Source organism: Mustela nivalis, assembly GCF_964662115.1.
Source record: "Mustela nivalis genome assembly, chromosome: 15".
In the NCBI taxonomy this organism is placed as follows: Eukaryota; Metazoa; Chordata; class Mammalia; order Carnivora; family Mustelidae; genus Mustela; species Mustela nivalis.
In genome coordinates, this window is record NC_139034.1 from 19,761,580 (window position 1) to 19,783,422 (window position 21,843).

Consider the following 21,843-nt stretch of genomic DNA (forward strand, 5'->3'; position numbering starts at 1 on the left):
CCAGAACCAGACCACACGTCTTAAGGTTTTGTTATGGCGGCACCCACATCTAGGTACCAAAACCCATTCCCTTTATCCAACATAGTCTTAATAAACCACTCCAAAAGTTAGTGGCTTAAAATAATAGCACACATTAATTTTGCTCACAAATTTTCAGTTGGGGCAGGGCTTAGAAGGAATCCCTCCTCTTTATTTCACAGTATCATTTGTGGCTGCCTGACTAGAATCTGGAAAACTAACTTTCAAGATGACAAATGGGTACTAACAACTACCTAAGGGCTCATTGCAGGACTGTCTGTGTGGGCCTCCTGGAGGTGCATTTGGCTTAGGCTTTCTGATGGCATAGTGGCTTAGATACCAAGAGCACACAGCCAAGAGACAGAAAGAGGAAGTTGTTAGTTTCTTAAGACTTGTGCCTGGAAACTGTCATAGCATCCTTTCTACCATATTCTCACTTTCTCTTGTCTTATTACATTGGTAGAACCATCCAGAACCATGATATATAATAATATTGATTCTGTGAAGATTTCTTAGTTTATTCCTAACTTGAATGGTAATGATTCTAGTGTTCTCAATTAAGTGCAATGATGGAGTTACCACTGACACATGCATTTTTTATGATGCTAAAGAAGTATCCATCTATTTCTATTTTACCAGAACATTCTACTAAAATAACATTGAATTTTTATCAAATGTCTTTCAGCATCAGTGAAGACATATTTTTTTTCTCTTTTGATATAATAATCCCATGAATTAAATTAAGATATTTTCAATTACTGAATTCTCTTGAATTCCTGGCATAACCTGATTTGGTAATGGTGACTTATTTTTTAATATTACTGTATTTATCTTATTTTATGAGTCTGTCTTTCACACACCAAACTAAAAAGTCCTTGATGTCAGAAGATATTTTGTTATTTATTATTGTTTTCCCCGGACCAAATAAAGTGACTAGTAACCAATAGGTCCTTAGAAATATTTGTTGAATGAATTAAATAAATTATAGGAGTACAATAACTATTTTTTGAAGTCTTCTCAATCCCATTTCTAAAGAAAACACTGCAACCACGAATTGCATAGTCTTGATCACTTCCTTCTCTCTGTTGTGTACATTAGTTAATCAAGGTTAATGTATATGCAGCCACAATGCATATACATTATGACAGGATGCTATGTCCTATGAAATCTGTTTATAGGAGTCAAACCATAGCATATGACCCCCCCCACACACACACACACAAACTGGCAGATTATAATATAACCCTTTGAGATAGCTAAAAGGACCACTTACAGTGATGGTCAGTAGCTCCTAATTATTGCTACTAAATAAATGTTCTTTAATGTTTTCATTCCTGATGGTATACCTCCCTGAGTATTAAAGGTTCTGAATCTTTTACTTTGTTCTTCATGCCTTAGTAGCCTAACAGTAAGGAATCAAATTCAAATTTTAAATACATTGGCCAAAATTTAGTGTGTTTCTATGGCTGAAGATATGCTGCTGGACCTAAAAAGTAGTAGTAGTCATAAACAGTCATCTTAACCATTTAGAAAAGACATGACCGCTGTTACTATCTTAAAAATCAATACATCTTTCAATATAAATAAGGCAAATGAAAGCCAAATAGCCAAATTCAAGCCCTGATTCCAGATCTCTATTCATGAACAAATATGTAAGTGTTCAATACCACTTGAATTCCATTGCAGATTATTTTTAAACACTTAATAAAACTCCAAACAGAAACTAAGAATAAGAAATTTAGAGCTTAATAATACAAGCTTTTAGGGGGGAAAAAAAAGTCTATCTGTAAATCCTAATATAATTCTTCAGAGGTCATTTAAATTACAAAATTTAGAGCTGATGACCTAACTTCTAAGCATGATAAATATTAAAACCTAATTAACGTCATCATCTGGAGAACTTAGAGCCTCTACAAACATGTTTCTTCCACATGGCAGACTCTACATAACTAAACAATCTTAGGGTTGGAAGGGAATTGGAAGATCACTTAAGAGTATTAAATGGGATAGTATAGGTGAAATGGGCATATGAGAGCCTAATATAGGACCTGGCATTTTGTAAGCACCCAATAAATATTTGAATTAAGTCTATTCCCATTGTCAGTGATTAAAAATAATTATTTCAGATAAAGTCTCTACAATAAGAAACATTGTTTGCCACAACTCAGAGAATACAGATAAGCAAGTACATACATTAAACTCACATAACAGTTTTGTACAAGTAGACAGAAAGCAGCACTGAATTTCAAGTCAGAAAAACTAAATACGAATCCCAGTTTTACCACTAACCAGTTATCTGAAGTTGGAAACTTCATTTAACTCATCCAAATATCCATTTTCTGACTTGTAAGAATGGGAGTAATCATCTCAATCACATACTGTGCGAGTTATTATAAGCACAAAGTCAAGTAAGATAATTCATTGGAAAGAACAATATAAATCTAGGATATTAATGTAATTGCTGTGATTATATTAGTATGGTATCTCTCTCTGGACACTGAAGAGTAGGTTTGGAAAATGATATACAAATTCATCTGTAACATTACAGGAAATTTTAAGAGAGCTATGGAAATTAATACATTTTTGGAAAGTAGTTTTCCAAGGATATACTCTATTGTAAAAACAATAAATCACTACAGATCAGATACAATAGATAAATTTTACACTTAACACAGTGAATGCTTCAGGGTCGGTGCAGTTTTCCTCAAAGTTCAACTTAGGGTTTATAATCAAACAGCTCCACAGTAGCAAGTAGAAAGGAATATATCAACCATCTTAAAGCCATCCAGTGACTCACTAGAGAAGTTCCTCAATTCTGGAACAGTTTTGCAAATATTTTTAAAATACCAGACAAATTGGCTAAGATGTAAAATATAAATCAGCTTTGGGGAGGCTGATATAAATAATGTTTAATAAAAGAAATTAAATATGTGCTCTTAATTCATCATAAAATAACTTTCAGAAAAACATGATAGGCTTTAAACATAATGGGCTAAATCACACATCAAGGTACCTTAGCAATAATTGGACATTTTATTCTTCACAATAAAATGCTAAACTATGAAGCATGGTTTCCTAGTAACAGCAGTAATACTAGGTAAATAAAATAGAATTCAGGTTACAGCAATCAGCAACCATTCAGCTTCCAATGAGAGGTTGAAATCATTTGGATACTTACTTTTTCATTTCCATTATCATAAAAATGAAACAAAAAGAAATTGACTTTCCAAGTATAGAATTATATTTTCAAAATTTGGAGTACGCATTGAAGTGGTGCCCCTATATTCTCTGGACAATCTGGCCTTTCTTGGCCACTGCATAATCATCCCCAACTAGGTTGTTCTTACCCAGTGAGTGAAGGAGAAGGCTTCCTACCTGACATAAATTGTGAAGAGCTGAGACCAACCTCAACTCTACTCACTGATGTGTGAAATATCACACTTAAAGTGCTTTTTTTTTGTTCATTTGTGGTTCTTTGTTTTGTTTTGTTCTTGCCTTTTATGTAAGTCTTTCTGGTCCCAAATTTCAAAAATGCAAATGTTCCAATATGCACACTCATGTCTCCAGCATAAACCCTTCAACCAAATTAAATCCTGGACCTGTACAAGAATTTTACTCGGAAAAAGAAGCAGAAACTGATAATGTAAGAGATGGTTTGTGTAAATAACTCAGCTGGTAGCTACTACTGAAATGCAATGGGCCTGTATTGCTCCATAATATCAAAGGAATGTAATGCTAAAATCATGAGAAAATGAAGAATATAGATAGGATTTTTCTACTATACTTTTAAAACATCTTTGATACTCATAGCCAGTCATTTACAACCAATCACTAGCAGACAACAGAATGGTAAATAAAAAAATAATAGTGGAAAAACTCGGACATATGCTCCCCTATAAATTTTATATGTATTGTTTTAGACATGTAGAGATAGGCAGAAATATCATATTTTATAGAAAAATTACTATTCCTGGAAAGTAATAATGTAACGTATGTTGTTTTGCAAAACACATCATGTTATATAAGAGGTGCACCATATGTTCATGTTTTGGAACATGCTATGCCATAGGCATAGCAATCTGTCTTGGTTATCTACCAAAAATCCACTCCCCTAATCTTCCTTCCTAAAGATCCCTCTTTTGTTTTGTTTTGTTTTACTGTCCTATATCTTATTAGGAAGAATATTCTAAATCCTAGCTGAGGAGTAAAGGCTCATTAGTCTATTCCAATCATGGTAATCCTTTGCCATGAAATGACTGGCTTAGAAATAAGCATGTAGTGCAATTCTGATCAATGACACAAAACAGAAGTCCACTGTAGAGCCTTCTTTACTGATTAAAAATAAAAAGACAGGTGAATCTGTGTGGCTCAGTTGGTTAGGCATCTGAGTCTTCATCTCAGGGTCATGAGTTCCAGCCCCAAAGATTGGGCTCCATGCTCAGTGTGGACCCTACTTAAAACATTTTTTTTTTTTAAGACACAGAAAAACTGCTCTCATCTACTCACTAAGTGTTTTGTCTAGGTGCAATGCCTGGAACTAATGCAGCTATTTTGCAACCACTAATGATGGATGATCCAGTATCCTCTGGATGGCAGAGCATAGTAATGGAAAAAACGCAGGTCCTTTACCTCACTGAGCAGCTAGATTAACCAATCCTGGAGCTCTTTTGCCTCTGGACATCTTTTTTTTTTTTTTTTTAAGATTTTATTTATTTATTTGACAGAGAGAGATCACAAGTAGGCAGAGAGGCAGGCAGAGAGAGAGAGGAGGAAGCAGGCTCAGAGAGCCCGCTGAGCAGAGAGCCCGATGCGGGACTCGATCCCAGGACCCTGAGATCATGACCTGAGCCGAAGGCAGTGGCTTAACCCACTGAACCACCCAGGCGTCCCGCCTCTGGACTTCTTATTATGTAAGATAATACATATTATTAGTTAAGACCAATGAGTTGGGCTCTTTTGTAGCCAAAAGTATTCTAACTACTACAGAATATATATTTATCACAGCAAAGCATTTGAAAGGTCTCTTGTGTATCCCTGTATATTCAATGAAGATATGTGGATTGAACAAAGGTTTAATTGGGCAGGTTAATAGATGGTTACATAATGGAGGGAAGTCTTTGGTAGTGTGTCTCAATTCTTTTTGCCTTTAGCTTCTTCTGCCAAACTTTTTTGTAATCAACAATGGATAACTATACAGAAGACATAGCATATGTAGATAATTTAGCAGAGAGCAATAATGTGCTAGATGACAGAATCAGAACTGAAGATGTTTCTTCCTAAGGAATGATATGAATGCCCGATGTTTCTATCCTACCTCAAGATTCTTTTCAGCTCTTATCCACCTCAGCTTATCTGTGAAGTTTTTCCTTATCTCCCACTCATAGGCACAGTTTAACACACATATCCAATCCCAGTCCAGGCCCTTGTCTCTACCACTATCATAGCTTTCACTGCACCTTAATATATATTTGTTTACTTATCTATGCATGTGAGCTCCCGGAAAACAGAAACCATGCTTTATTCATCTTTGTACCTTCAGTCTCCCATTTTGTGCCATTGGCAAAATAAATGCCTACATGAATACATAAGTGAATGAATGAACAAATAAATGAGTTGATTGTAAAGAAACAGTTTTCTTTATGTGAAGCTGAAGGACAAGAAGAAAAGAAACAAAATTGAATAGTTAATGGAAACTACTGAAGAACAGGAACAATCTGAATTTAGACTCAATATAACCCCTTATTCAGAAATATTTTAGGAGGCTCTTCTTTCACCTGACTGAGCCTTCCTTTCATTTGTGACTTGTCCACATGTGTGTGTACACATGCATGAACATACAATATAACATTATAGGTGGCCACAATTTTTCACAAAGACCATCTTTGCAAATGCACTAAATAGACTGAATTATGCTTTAAACAACAATCACTGTGCATTTGCAGTTATTATAGAAATCATTGGTAGCCTAGACAGAGTAATTTGTGCTTCAGGCCCTGGAAAGTCCTGTGCCTTGATGGTGGTGATGCAGAATACTTGGAATTAAAATCTAATCCCCACATAATTTCCTATTCTTTCAAAGGCTGCTGAAAATGTTTACTTCCCACTATCTTCTCCAATGCTGCTCCAAGTTCCCTTCCAAATACATATAAACCTGAGATGTAAGATTTATGCTACTTCTTTATGATACACAACTAAATATATGTTTTCTAGAAAGCCTAGCAATTCAAAATAAAGCATATGTATGTGTTAAGAATCAAAAGCTTATATCTGAAAAGGAAATAGAGATGTGTTATTTTCAGAGTATAGCAAGAAAGCCAAAGGAATGATATACCAATACTTAGTCGGAACTCAAAGGCACAGCCACTAGAAATCAAAAACAGGCTAACAAAACTACTGACCAAATCATAAAAGCAAATTAATATCAGAGTTTCATTTCATTATCAAAACAAGGTTCCAAGTTAACCCCTGTACATGGAATGAGCTCTTGCTAAACGTACTTGAACGTCCTCATTTAGAGTGTGTTGTGAAATCAAACTGAGACTTGGCAGGAAAACTGAACACCTGAAAATTCATGTATGAGCCTTCAAGAAGACAAGTTTAAATTGTCACCTGAAATTTACAAAATGTGACTATAAGGTACTTGAGTAGTTATTTTTGCCTAAACTTAATCCAGTCAAGAAGTTACCAGCCTCTATTTTCTCAGACTATGGTAACCACCACCTACTTCAGCTCCAAGTGAAAATTATTTGTTAGAAATATAGTATCGGGAGATAACCAGGATAATAGCGTCTCTATGTCATGTCTTCTACCATTGTACAATTTTGAGAGATTTGAGCTTTGTTACAGGGTATTAAATAAAGAAAAGGTAAGAATGAACATTACACTAACTTACGTGTGTGTGTGTGTGTGTGTGTGTGTGTGAGATAGAATATAGAAGTTCAAATATTAAATTTTTAAACTCAATTCAATAATCACTAACTGAGCTCACACTCTATGTACTGTTATATATTTTATGCTTTGCTGTGTATTGGTTTTTTTAAAAAATCACATTTATAAGAATCTTGCACTCAAAAAATCTTACCCTCTTAAGGAAAGTATAATCGAATGATGAAGTGTTTCTCAATGTATTTTCAACCACAAAAACACTCACTGTGAACTAGTCACATCATCATCCCATGGACCTTGGGTCTTAGCCTGATGTCAAATGCAGTAAGACATTTGGGGAGCCTGGAAGTGAAAGACTATTTTGCATAAGGCAGTTAGGCTAGAAGGCACAGGGCAACCTCTGGAGGTTTTATAATACTGCCTCCAAATTTTTTGACATGTCTCGTGTCAAGAAGTGGGGTCTTGGAGAATAGAGTCAAGATGGCGGAGAAGTAGCAAGCTGAGACTGCTTCAGCTAGCCGGAGATCAGCTAGATAGCTTATCTAAAGATTGCAAACACCTGAAAATCCATCCGCAGACCGAAGAGAAGAAGAAGAGCAATTCTGGAAACAGAAAAACAACCACTTTCTGAAAGGTAGGACCGGCGGAGAAGTGAATCCAAAGCGACGGGAAGATAGACCCCGGGGGGAGGGGCCGGCTCCCGGCAAGCGGCGGAGCAACCGCGCACAAAATCAGGACTTTTAAAAGTCTGTTCCGCTGAGGGACATCAGTCCAGAGGCTAAACCGGGGCGAAGCCCACGCGGGGTCAGCGTGGCCTCAGGTCCCGCAGGGTCACAGAAGGATCGGGGGTGTCTGAGTGTCGCAGAGCTTGCGGGTATTGGAACGGGAAAGCCGGCTACAGAAACAGAGCCGACAGTAAGCTCACAGCTCGGTGTTACCTTGAACCGATCGCAGGCTCGGTGAGCTCGGAGCGCGGCCAGAGGTCAGGCAGACGGGAGTAACTGGGCGCTGTTCTCTGAGGGCGCACTGAGGAGTGGGGCCCTGGGCTCTCGGCTCCTCCGGGCCGGAGACCAGGAGGCCGCCATTTGTATTCCTGTCCTCCGAACTCTACGGAAAGCGCTCAGGGAACAAAAGCTCCTGAAAGCAAACCCGAGCGGATTACTCACCCCGGCCCCGGGTAAGGGCGGTGTAATTCCGCCTGGGGCAAAGACACTTGAGAATCACTACAACAGGCCCCTCCCCCAGAAGATCAACAAGAAATCCAGCCGAGACCAAGTTCACCTACCAAGGAGTGCGGTTTCAATACCAAGGAGAGCAGCAGAATTCCAGAGGAGGAGAAAGCCAAGCACGGAACTCATGGCTTTTTTCCTGTGATTTTTTTTTTTAGTCTTGCAGTTAATTTAATTTTTTCTTTTTCATTTTTTTTTTCTTTTTTTCTTTTTCTTCTCGCCTTCGGGTAAAATTTTTTTTTTTTTAACTGTTACCTTTTTCTTTTTTAACGATTTTTTACTAGTTTATCTAATATATATATTTTTTCTTTTTTACATTTTTCTCAGGTGTTTTCTTTTTTTAAAAAAATTTTTTTTTCTTTTCTTTTTTTTTTTCTTTCTTCCTTTTTGAACCTCTTTTTATCCCCTTTCTCCCCACTCACGATTTTGGATCTCTTCTAATTTAGTTAAAGCATATTTTCCTGGGGTTGTTGCCACCCTTTTAGTATTTTACTTGCCCCTTCATTTACTCTTATCTGGCCAAAATGACAAGACGTAAAAATTCAACGCAAAAAAAAGAACAAGAGGCAGTACCAAAGGCTAGGGACCTAATCAATACAGACATCGGTAATATGTCAGATCTAGAGTTCAGAATGACAATTCTCAAGGTTCTAGCCGGGCTCGAAAAAGGCATGGAAGATATTAGAGAAACCCTCTCGAGAGATATAAAAGCCCTTTCTGGAGAAATAAAAGAACTAAAATCTAACCAAGTTGAAATCAAAAAAGCTATTAATGAGGTGCAATCAAAAATGGAGGCTCTCACTGCTAGGATAAATGAGGCAGAAGAAAGAATTAGTGATATAGAAGACCAAATGACAGAGAATAAAGAAGCTGAGCAAAAGAGGGACAAACAGCTACTGGACCACGAGGGGAGAATTCGAGAATTAAGTGACACCATAAGACGAAACAACATTAGAATAATTGGGATTCCAGAAGAAGAAGAAAGAGAGAGGGGAGCAGAAGGTATACTGGAGAGAATTATTGGGGAGAATTTCCCCAATATGGCAAAGGGAACGAGCATCAAAATTCAGGAGGTTCAGAGAACGCCCCTCAAAATCAATAAGAATAGGCCCACACCCCGTCACCTAATAGTAAAATTTACAAGTCTCAGTGACAAAGAGAAAATCCTGAAAGCAGCCCGGGAAAAGAAGTCTGTAACATACAATGGTAAAAATATTAGATTGGCAGCTGACTTATCCACAGAGACCTGGCAGGCCAGAAAGAGCTGGCATGATATTTTTAGAGCACTAAACGAGAAAAACATGCAGCCCAGAATACTATATCCAGCTAGGCTATCATTGAAAATAGAAGGAGAGATTAAAAGCTTCCAGGACAAACAACAACTGAAAGAATTTGCAAATACCAAACCAGCTCTACAGGAAATATTGAAAGGGGTCCTCTAAGCAAAGAGAGAGCCTACAAGTGGTAGATCAGAAAGGAACAGAGACCATATACAATAACAGTCACCTTACAGGCAATACAATGGCACTAAATTCATATCTCTCAATAGTTACCCTGAATGTGAATGGGCTAAATGCCCCTGTCAAAAGACACAGGGTATCAGAATGGATAAAAAAACAAAACCCATCTATATGTTGCCTCCAAGAAACTCATTTTAAGCCCGAAGACACCTCCAGATTTAAAGTGAGGGGGTGGAAAAGAATTTACCATGCTAATGGACATCAGAAGAAAGCAGGAGTGGCAATCCTTATATCAGATCAATTAGATTTTAAGCCAAAGACTATAATAAGAGATGAGGAAGGACACTATATCATACTCAAAGGGTCTGTCCAACAAGAAGATTTAACAATTTTAAATATCTATGCCCCCAACGTGGGAGCAGCCAACTATATAAACCAATTAATAACAAAATCAAAGAAACACATCAACAACAATACAATAATAGTAGGGGACTTTAACACTCCCCTCACTGAAATGGACAGATCATCCAAGCAAAAGATCAGCAAGGAAATAAAGGCCTTAAACGACACACTGGACCAGATGGACATCACAGATATATTCAGAATATTTCATCCCAAAGCAACAGAATACACATTCTTCTCTAGTGCACATGGAACATTCTCCAGAATAGATCACATCCTTGGTCCTAAATCAGGACTCAACCGGTATCAAAAGATTGGGATCATTCCCTGCATATTTTCAGACCACAATGCTCTAAAGCTAGAACTCAACCACAAAAGGAAGTTTGGAAAGAACCCAAATACATGGAGACTAAACAGTATCCTTCTAAAGAATGAATGGGTCAACCGGGAAATTAAAGAAGAATTGAAAAAAATCATGGAAACAAATGATAATGAAAATACAACAGTTCAAAATCTGTGGGACACAATAAAGGCAGTCCTGAGAGGAAAATATATAGCGGTACAAGCCTTTCTCAAGAAACAAGAAAGGTCTCAGGTACACAACCTAACCCTACACCTAAAGGAGCTGGAGAAAGAACAAGAAAGAAACCCTAAGCCCAGCAGGAGAAGAGAAATCATAAAGATCAGAGCAGAAATCAATGAAATAGAAACCAAAAAAACAATAGAAAAAATCAACGAAAGTAGGAGCTGGTTCTTTGAAAGAATTAATAAGATTGATAAACCCCTGGCCCGACTTATCAAAAAGAAAAGAGAAAGGACCCAAATAAATAAAATCATGAATGAAAGAGGAGAGATCACAACTAACACCAAAGAAATACAAACTATTATAAGAACATACTATGAGCAACTCTACGGCAATAAATTTGACAATCTGGAAGAAATGGATGCATTCCTAGAAACATATAAACTACCACAACTGAACCAGGAAGAAATAGAAAGCCTGAACAGACCCATAACCAGTAAGGAGATTGAAACAGTCATTAAAAATCTCCAAACAAACAAAAGCCCAGGGCCAGATGGCTTCCCGGGGGAATTCTACCAAACATTTAAAGAAGAACTAATTCCTATTCTCCTGAAACTGTTCCAAAAAATAGAAATGGAAGGAAAACTTCCAAACTCATTTTATGAGGCAAGCATCACCTTGATCCCAAAACCAGACAAGGATCCCACCAAAAAAGAGAGCTATAGACCGATATCCTTGATGAACACAGATGCGAAAATACTCAACAAAATACTAGCCAATAGGATTCAACAGTACATTAAAAAGATTATTCACCACGACCAAGTGGGATTTATTCCAGGGCTGCAAGGTTGGTTCAACATCCGCAAATCAGTCAATGTGATACAACACATCAATAAAAGAAAGAACAAGAACCATATGATACTTTCAATAGATGCTGAAAAAGCATTTGACAAAGTACAGCATCCCTTCCTGATCAAAACTCTTCAAAGTGTAGGGATAGAGGGCACATACCTCAATATCATCAAAGCCATCTATGAAAAACCCACCGCAAATATCATTCTCAATGGAGAAAAACTGAAAGCTTTTCCACTAAGGTCAGGAACACGGCAGGGATGTCCATTATCACCACTGCTATTCAACATAGTACTAGAGGTCCTAGCCTCAGCAATCAGACAACAAAAGGAAATTAAAGGCATCCAAATCGGCAAAGAAGAAGTCAAATTATCACTCTTCGCAGATGATATGATACTATATGTGGAAAACCCAAAAGACTCCACTCCAAAACTGCTAGAACTTATACAGGAATTCAGTAAAGTGTCAGGATATAAAATCAATGCACAGAAATCAGTTGCATTTCTCTACACCAACAGCAAGACAGAAGAAAGAGATATTAAGGAGTCAATCCCATTTACAATTGCATCCAAAACCATAAGATACCTAGGAATAAACCTAACCAAAGAGACACAGAATCTATACTCAGAAAACTATAAAGTACTCATGAAAGAAATTGAGGAAGACACAAAGAAATGGAAAAATGTTCCATGCTCCTGGATTGGAAGAATAAATATTGTGAAAATGTCTATGCTACCTAAAGCAATCTACACATTTAATGCAATTCCTATCAAAGTACCATCCATCTTTTTCAAAGAAATGGAACAAATAATGCTAAAATTTATATGGAACCAGAAAAGACCTCGAATAGCCAAAGGGATATTGAAAAAGAAAGCCAACGTTGGTGGCATCACAATTCCGGACTTCAAGCTCTATTACAAAGCTGTCATCATCAAGACAGCATGGTACTGGCACAAAAACAGACACATAGATCAATGGAACAGAATAGAGAGCCCAGAAATAGACCCTCAAATCTATGGTCAACTCATCTTCGACAAAGCAGGAAAGAATGTCCAATGGAAAAAAGACAGCCTCTTCAATAAATGGTGCTGGGAAAATTGGACAGCCACATGCAGAAAAATGAAATTGGACCATTTCCTTATACCACACACAAAAATAGACTCAAAATGGATGAAGGACCTCAATGTGCGAAAGGAATCCATCAAAATCCTTGAGGAGAACACAGGCAGCAACCTCTTCGACCTCTGCCGCAGCAACATCTTCCTAGGAACAACGCAAAAGGCAAGGGAAGCAAGGGAAAAAATGAACTATTGGGATTTCATCAAGATCAAAAGCTTTTGCACAGCAAAGGAAACAGTTAACAAAATCAAAAGACAACTGACAGAATGGGAGAAGATATTTGCAAACGACATATCAGATAAAGGACTAGTGTCCAGAATCTATAAAGAACTTAGCAAACTCAACACCCAAAGAACAAATAATCCAATCAAGAAATGGGCAGAGGACATGAACAGACATTTCTGCAAAGAAGACATCCAGATGGCCAACAGACACATGAAAAAGTGCTCCATATCACTCGGCATCAGGGAAATACAAATCAAAACCACAATGAGATATCACCTCACACCAGTCAGAATGGCTAAAATCAACAAGTCAGGAAATGACAGATGCTGGCGAGGATGTGGAGAAAGGGGAACCCTCCTACACTGTTGGTGGGAATGCAAGCTGGTGCAGCCACTCTGGAAAACAGCATGGAGGTTCCTCAGAATGTTGAAAATAGAACTGCCCTATGACCCAGCAATTGCACTATTGGGTATTTACCCTAAAGATACAAATGTAGTGATCCAAAGGGGCACATGCACCCGAATGTTTATAGCAGCAATGTCCACAATAGCCAAACTATGGAAAGAACCTAGATGTCCATCCACAGATGAATGGATCAAGAAGATGTGGTATATATACACAATGGAATACTATGCAGCCATCAAAAGAAATGAAATCTTGCCATTTGCGACAACATGGATGGAACTAGAGCGTATCATGCTTAGCGAAATAAGTCAAGCAGAGAAAGACAACTATCATATGATCTCCCTGATATGAGGAAGTGGTGATGCAACATGGAGGCTTAAGTGGGTAGGAGAAGAATCAATGAAACAAGATGGGATTGGGAGGGAGACAAACCATAAGTGACTCTTAATCTCACAAAACAAACTGAGGGTTGCTGGGGGGAGGGGGTTTGGGAGAAGGGGGTGGGATTATGGACATTGCGGAGGGTATGTGCTTTGGTGAGTGCTGTGAAGTGTGTAAACCTGGTGATTCACAGACCTGTACCCCTGGGGATAAAAATATATGTTTATAAAAAAAAAAAAAAAAAAAAGAAAGGACCAATACCCAACTTTTGTAGCAACATGGACGGGACTGGAAGAGATTATTATGCTGAGTGAAATAAGTCAAGCAGAGAGAGTCAATTATCATATGGTTTCACTTATTTGTGGAGCATAACAAATAGCATGGAGGACATGGGGAGTTAGAGAGGAGAAGGGAGTTGGGGGAAATTGGAAGGGGAGGTGAACCATGAGAGACTATGGACTCTGAAAAACAATCTGAGGGTTTTGAAGGGGTGGGGGGTGGGAGGTTGGGGTACTAGGTGGTGGGTATTATAAAGGGCACGAATTGCATGGAGCACTGGGTGTGGTGAAAAATAATGAATACTGTTATGCTGAAAATAAAAAATAAATTAAAAAAAAAAAATCTAAGATAAAAAAAAAAAAAAAAAAAAAAAAAAAAAAGAAGTGGGGTCTTCATCTCTACCCCATGATTCTGAGTAGGCTTGCAACTGCTTCAGTCAAGATGAATAGAGCAAAAGTGATCCTGACTTCTGAGGCTAGAACAGAAAAGAACAGATACTGATTCTCTTTTTAAATTCCTGCTTTCCAGATGCCTCCTTTGAGGAAACTCTAAGACCCCAAGGGCCATGTAATGAGAAGCCCAAATCCAGGGAGAGGCAACACATAGGTCCTCTTACTGACAGGTCCCAAATGACTCCTCCTTTTGAGTCATCCTAGCTGAGATGCATATATATGAGGGAAGAATCCTCTGGTTCTGTGGTTCTCAAATATTAGCATGCATTAGAGTCACCTAAGGGCTTATTAAAAACATAGGTTGAGTCCAACTGCTAACGTTTCTAATTCAGCATATCTGGGATGGGACTAGATAATTTAATTACGTCTACATTTCCCAATGATTCAAGATGCACTGCTGTAGATGATCAAGTTACCATCCATTGATGACACTCTAACATCATGGAGCAGAGAGAAGCCATCCCTGTTCTGCCATGTCTGGATTCCTGACCCACAGAATCTATTTACAGAATTACTCCACCTTTTCCCATTCAAGAAGGTATATTATTAGAATGAAGATTAGTAAAATGACATTATAGGACACTTTTAATTCACTCTAATTGATTTCAAAGCACAACATTCACAAACTTTCATGCGTTAATTATTAGCTTTAATTATTACTGTGATAGAACACAGTTTACACGTGATTGCAAAACATCACTGCTTACTCCTCACATCTGGAAGACTACCCTATTTAAGGGCATGAGCTTTGAAATCAGTGGAGCTGGTTTTGAATCTCACCTCTGCTACTTAAATGCTAGCTCAGCAACTGACAGAGAAGGAGAGAAGCCTAAGGGGTTTGTGTGCCTGGGTTTAAATCCAGGTCTAACACCTTCCAGATGTGTGTGATCTGAAACAAGATACTTAATCTGTGTAAGCCTCTGTTGCTCCAATCCTAGAATGGACTGAGAAGACTGTTGTGGTCATTAAATGAGATAATGCTTTTAAAACAGTTCGTGGGACTGAGAAGTCAGCTCATAACTATCTTATGAAATGGTGTGTGTGGCCTTTTAACACTCTGAGAATTAGCACTTCCTCTACAAAACCATGATAACAATCAATATCAAATTCATAAAGTGATCATTAGGATTAAATAATAAACAATACTTGCCCAATAAAAGGCAGATGATGATGATGATGATGATATTGATATGAAAGAGGACATTACCAGGGACAGAAAGAATGAATGAGCAAGTTCTATTCCAATAAAATAGAGCTTGCCTGTGTGGGTGCAGTGACAGCAATACATAGACTGTTTTAGCCCAGCACTAATCAGATAGTAAAGGAGTATGTGGTATTAACATTTCCATGATAGAATCAAAGGGATTCCTGAATATCTGTTCATTTACACTCTGAAGCTAAAGTAAGAACTGCAATAAATCATCATATATTTTGGCCACTGTCTTGTTAGCAACAGATCTTGGGAGTTGTGAACCAAGCCCCATCCCAGCAGTTGTGAATCAAGCATTTCTCAATCTCCAGTATCTATTCCTCTTTCTTCCCTCAGTACCCAAAGCACAAATTTGAGGTGCCATTTTTACTAGACATTGTGCTACTGAATTATTAGATGGGCAGAAAATCCAAAGGAATATTAATCAGTAGTGAGTATGCTAGCTAAAAACTCAGTAATGAAGAGGGACTTTTAAAAACAAAGAATCTGGGGCACCTGGGTGGCTCAGTGGGTTAAAGCCTCTGCCTTCGGCTCAGGTCATGATCCCAGGGTCCTGGGATGGAGCCCCACATCGGGCTTTCTGCTCCGCGGAGAGCCTGCTTCCTCCCCTCTCTCTCTTTGCCTGCCTCTCTGCCTACTTGTGATCTGTCAAATAAATAAATTAAAAAATCTTTTAAAAAAATATATAAATAAAATTAAAAAATAAATAAAAACAAAGAGTCTTCAGGGCCCTACGAAATAAATCTATAGTAATGTAATGATGGGTGAGGAGATTGTAATTTTGATGCAAGATTTTTTCAGTTCAGTTAAACCACAGCTCACAGGAGCTCCCTTCTTCTAAGGGTGGTCTGGTGATTACAGATTTTACAAGACATAGATATGGCTTCCTTTAAAAATTATTTCTTACTCATGATGTGTTTCATTCTTTGTGTAACTAGAAGAATGCTGAAAGAAAATTTAGGTAAATATTTTCCTTCTCTTGGGATGGGGAAGAATTTTCTAAGCATAAAGAAGTAAAAGGGGTCACAAAGGAAAAGATAGATTTGACTACATAAGAATTGAAACCTTCCATATGTTAGGAAACGCCAAGCTAAATGAAAACTGAGAAATACCATCATCCACAAAGCATTCATGTCCATAATATACAAACCAATAATAAAACTCTAGCATCTCAGTAGAAATATGGTCTAGAACTAGACATAGATAATTTATGTTATTAGTGGAAAAAGATTTGCAAACTTAAACTACATACATTTTTCCCCTAATAAATTAGCAAAGATTTTGAAATATGTTAATATTTTATGTTGGTGAAGGATGTTAAGACCAAGATTCTAATAGCCTTCTCAGAAAAGTGATCCAATTTTTTTGGAAAGCAATTTGGCTAAATGAGAAGTAATAAAAATGCTTTCAGTCCTTGGTCCTGTGAACCCACTCCTAAGTAAACTTGGAAAATTTTCCTGTGAAATAACCAGAGTTTCAGACAAAATTTGAAGCATAACTATATGTACCAAGACTTTCTTTATAAAAACAAAATTTATAGAATAGCTTATACTTGACATTATGGTTAAATAGTCTTCTCTTTCTTATGAATATAATGCAGTAATATAAAAAATATTAAATTCTAGTGATTTGAGAAAGCTCATACCAAAAAATTAATGGAAAAAATCAAGATATAGAACAGGATTCATTGGAGATAGCTTTTGAAATTTTTTGGTATTGGCTTTTTGGAGTGCTGCATTGAAGTATATTCTGACACGGCATCTGGGCTCAGCAGGAAAGAAGGCTGTGATCAGTAATATCTGCCATTGGCATAACAGGTAGGAAATAGCGGCACACATGCATTATATCTGCCATCCTTAGTAGTACATGCAACATAGTCCTAATCACTCATCAGCATATTAGTCATTTGTGCATGTGCCTGCTCATGCGTGTACGTGTAGGTGTGAAACCACTCCATTTAACTGTGATTATCTTTAGCCTGTGCTATTAGGATGATTTGGTTTTAAAATGCTTTTTTAAAATTTACTGTATTGAACATATATTGATTTTATATTATTATTTTTTTAGATCTTCAAATTGTTCAAATGATTTTTTAAAGATTTTATTTATTCATTTGAGAGAGAATGGGAGAGATTTATTTGTTTGAGAGAGAGAGCACAGGCAGTGGGGAGAGGGAGAAGCAGGCTCCCCACTGAGCAAGGAGCCTGACTTGGAACTCCATCCCAGAACCCTGAGATCATGACCTGAACCGAAGGCAAACGTTTAACTGACTGAGCCACCCAGGCAACCCGTTCAAGTGATTTATTTTTTTAAGCAAGATATTACATTTATTCTGGGGAAGGTGACAGGAGTAAGGGACAAAAACATAGGTAGAGAGATTTTGTAGGGGTGTGTATGTGTGTGTGTGTGTTGTGTTTGTGTTTGTTTTTGTTTTCCAGGAAGTAAATGTGTTATTAGAGTTAGGAATATCTTTCCCAGTACAGGTTCCTTCAAAATCTCTTCAAATCTGCTTATGAATAAGAATGTGACCTTTTGTCTCCTATGGAAATCTAAGCACTTGAAGGAAGATTTCTGTGAGTGAGCTAAAAAAAGAATCAATTTTTGTCCGTATAAATAGCCAAAGGTCCTAAAACTATTAAGACCACCTTTGAAAAGGCCAGTCTTATGCTAAGCTTTTAAAATTTTTAAACAATTAATGCCGCTTTTCTTTTTCTTTACTAATTTGTATACTTCTCAGTCATCCTCACTCTCGAAGCTGATTTTGATATTTTTAAGTTCTGATTTCTTAGCAGAGAGTAATTACCAGGTGAAGAAGGAAGTAGGTATGGTTTCTTGGCTGAATTTCTTCCACCTTATGAGGCTTTCTCAGAATTGGAAGCCATAAGCTTCAGGGAGTCAGAGACAAAGGGCCCAGATGCAGCTCTCCCTTTAATTAGCTCTGTGACATGAGACAAGTCATTTTCTCTGTTCCCTCTCAGAATTTCCATATTGGTAATATGAAAATACAGTGTTACTGTCCTCCAGGGCAGGATACGTGAGGATAAATTGAGTAAAAGATGCAAGGTGTATAAGTTGACAGGAGGCCATCCTTCCTACTGGGTCTCTCTCCCCCATGGCAGCGTACAAATCCCTCCTAAGGTGTTAACTGATAATTAGGATGTTAACTAGCAGCCAAGGAGTCAGGGATTTTTGAGTTTTTAAAAGTAAATTAAGTGGGATTGTCTCCAATTTCAGAAATGGACAGTGTTGGCAAGATGTCCAGTGCTGACCCCAGGGAGTTTGTGGGAGGATGTCTGGCTATAATTTCCCAAATCCTCGCCCAATTCTCTTAAAACAAAATCCATTATGACAATCATATATTGCCTTTTGTTAAGTCTTTTTTGACTATAGTTGAGTGAATTTGTCACCTTGCTCAAAGATGATGTTTGCATTCCTCTGCTTCTTCATTGTATACCTATGTTCCTAGGAACATCCAGATAAGTGTTAAGATACTGTTAACCAAACTGAGAATAGAAACAAACTGTGTGAAGTCATTACTGGATAGGCTCCCGATAACTGGTGCCTTCTTGGGGAAAACTTAAATATGTGAAGGATACTCCCAAATCAGAGTGAGGACTCTCACTGCATTAATGCATAGGCCCCTTTCTCTTGCCTTCCATACCATGTCTATATCCATTGCAAGCTGAACAAATGCTTCCTCTGTGGAGGCACCACACCATACCTCCCTAGTCATGGGTGGACAAAAGAACAACATGCCAAGAGTTTTCATGAGCTGCATTACATCAATTTGGGAAATAATTATGTTTCCAAATTATGGAATTGCAAAAAAATTATCTAAGCTCAAATACTGAAATATGAAGAGTCTTGCTTTGCATTTATTTAAATTTTTGGTGAAATATATAAGCTAGATCTTATGCTTTATATATAAAACATCATAATTGCATTAAAACTACATTCTAGGGGCACCTGGGTGGCTCATTCATTAAGTGTCTGCCTTTGGCTAAGATCACTATCCCAGGGTCTTGGGATCAAGTTCTGCATCGGGCTCCCTGCTCGGCAGGAAGCCTGCTTTTCTCTCTCCCACTCCACCTGTTTGTGTCCCTTCTTTTGCTGTGTGTCTCTCTGTCAAATAAAAAATAATATCTTTTTAAAAACCTACATTCTATTTTTCCTTATTATGGAGGTACAGGAAGACCCCAAATTCACCTCCCATGGATACACAGAATCTACAATTATATAGAGAGCAAATCCTCCAGAAGAACTGAGGGCTGACTGAACAGCTTCAGCACAACAAAGGGTATCAGGACCACATAGGTAAGGGTAGAAAAGATGGAGACACAGTAATGAGGGGAACCTCACTCCCTATGAGACAACCTGCAGTGGAGAGAAATATCACCAGAGGGATAGCTTGACCTACCCTGGGACACAGCAAAGAAACTGTAGTTTAAAGGACAACTAGACTATAAGTAAAGGAAATCCACTTACTTTAACCCTACAGCATCCACCTGTCTGCACCCCCGGCACAGTTCAGTGTGGCAAATTTCATTGTTGTCTTATTTTAAGAAATTGCCCCTGCCACCCTGATCTTTGGCAACCACGACCCTGATCAGTTGGGAGCCATCAACACTCAGGCAAGGCCTTCCAGCAGCAAAAAGATCATAACATGCTGAAAGCTCAGATAATGTACTTTTTAGCAGTATAATATTTTTATTTTTATTTTTAAATTTTTATTTATTTATTTGACAGAGAGAGAGAGATCACAAGTAGGCAGAGAAGCAGACAGAGAGAGAGGGAGAAGCAGGCTCCCCACTGAGCTGAGAGTTCAATGCGGAGCCCTATCCCAGGACCCTGGGATCATGACCTGAGACGAAGGCAGAGGCTTTAACCCACTGAGCCACCCAGGCACCTCAGCAGTATAATATTTTTAATCAAGATACATACATTTTTTTAGACATAATGCTATTGTACACTTACTAGACCACCACTAAACATAACTTTTGCATGCATTTGGGAAAACAAAAACTTCATTTGACTTGCTTTAGTGCAACATGTGTCTTATGGCAACAGTTTAGAACTGAACCCACAATCTCTCCAAAGTAAGCCTATATTGAAAATTGCGAAGATACGGAAGCAACCCAAATGCCCACCAACAGATGAATGAATAAAGAAGATGAATATACACAATAGAATATTACTCAGTCATAAAAGAGAATGAAGTCTTTCCATTAATAGCGACATGGATGAACCTAGGGGACATTATGCCAAGTGAAATAAGTCAGACAGAAAAACACAAAGCCATATTGTCTCAAGATCATTGACCGCTAGTCAAGAAAAAATTCTTGAGACTTTTTACTGTGCAATTTAGTAAGTTTTTTCAAGTAGCATAGGGACAGGACCCATAGGCAGAAAGAGTTGTACTCTTGCTGTATGAAGCTGGTGATTACATGCTTAGTGCTCAAGGGCGGTTCAGGGGGGCAATTATGCAGGGAGTATGAGATCATAAATGTCTTCCTCGAAAATTCTACACATAAAACTATTTTTTGCAAGATTTCTCTGGTGTTTATTTCAGCTCGATATTAGCTATCAATGAGATTTACATGCAGTCATGAGACCCTTTAAGAATATACCAACCAGCACTTATTCAATCCTTATCAAAACTCTGCAGGCTATCGGTGAGCCTTCTGGGCTAAAGGTGAACATTTGTCTGCTTCTATCCCTCATCAGTGTGATTTCACTTGGATATGGAATCTAAAAAACAAAACAAGAGAACAAAAGAAAACAGACTCACAAATACAAGAAACAAACTGTTAGTTACCAGATGGCAGAATAGGTGAAGGGGATGAAGGGTTACCAACTTCCAGTTACAAAATAAAATAAGTCACAGGAACGTAATGAACAGCATAGGGAATAGTGTCAGTAATACTGTAATAACTTTGCATGATGATAGATGCAAACTAGACTCACGGGGATCATTTCATAATGTATAAAAATATCTAATCACTCTGATACACACCTGGAACTAATAGCATATTGTTTGTCAATTATATTTCAGTGGGAAAAAAAGTTTAGTCTGCATAAAAATAATACTTAACCTGGCTGGTGGGGGGATAAATTATGTCCAACATTCTGGAAAGCAATTCAGCCAAATACATTGGAGCTTAAGGTTTCTCATGCCATTTGATCCAGTATACTTTCAGGAGTTTTTCTGAATTCAATGATCATGTATGTAGACAACTGTTATTATCTAAAAAAATTCATACATATTATTTATAATAAGAAAGGCAGCAACTAAATGTCCATAAAATAGAGGAAACTGTGTAAATGGTGGCACATTGTGCACTATTATGGATATTATGCATAACAATGCAGCCATTAAAATGATAATTACATACATTTTAAATAA

At 37.7% G+C, this 21,843-nt stretch overlaps 1 long non-coding RNA gene across 2 annotated transcripts in view; it reads right to left on the reverse strand.

The window, feature by feature from the left end:
* Nucleotides 1-21,843, reverse strand: part of LOC309848597 — a 244,896-nt gene that overhangs the window by 179,041 nt on the left and 44,012 nt on the right. Inside the window, exons 3-4 of one of the 2 annotated variants that reach the window (XR_014303158.1) lie at nt 21,533-21,684; nt 20,977-21,188 (exon numbers count right to left, since the gene is read on the reverse strand). The exons of the other annotated variant lie outside the window; for it this stretch is intronic. This is a non-coding gene — a long non-coding RNA (uncharacterized lncRNA). Of the gene's footprint in view, nt 1-20,976; nt 21,189-21,532; nt 21,685-21,843 lie in introns of those variants that run through there. 2 annotated transcript variants of the gene reach the window in all.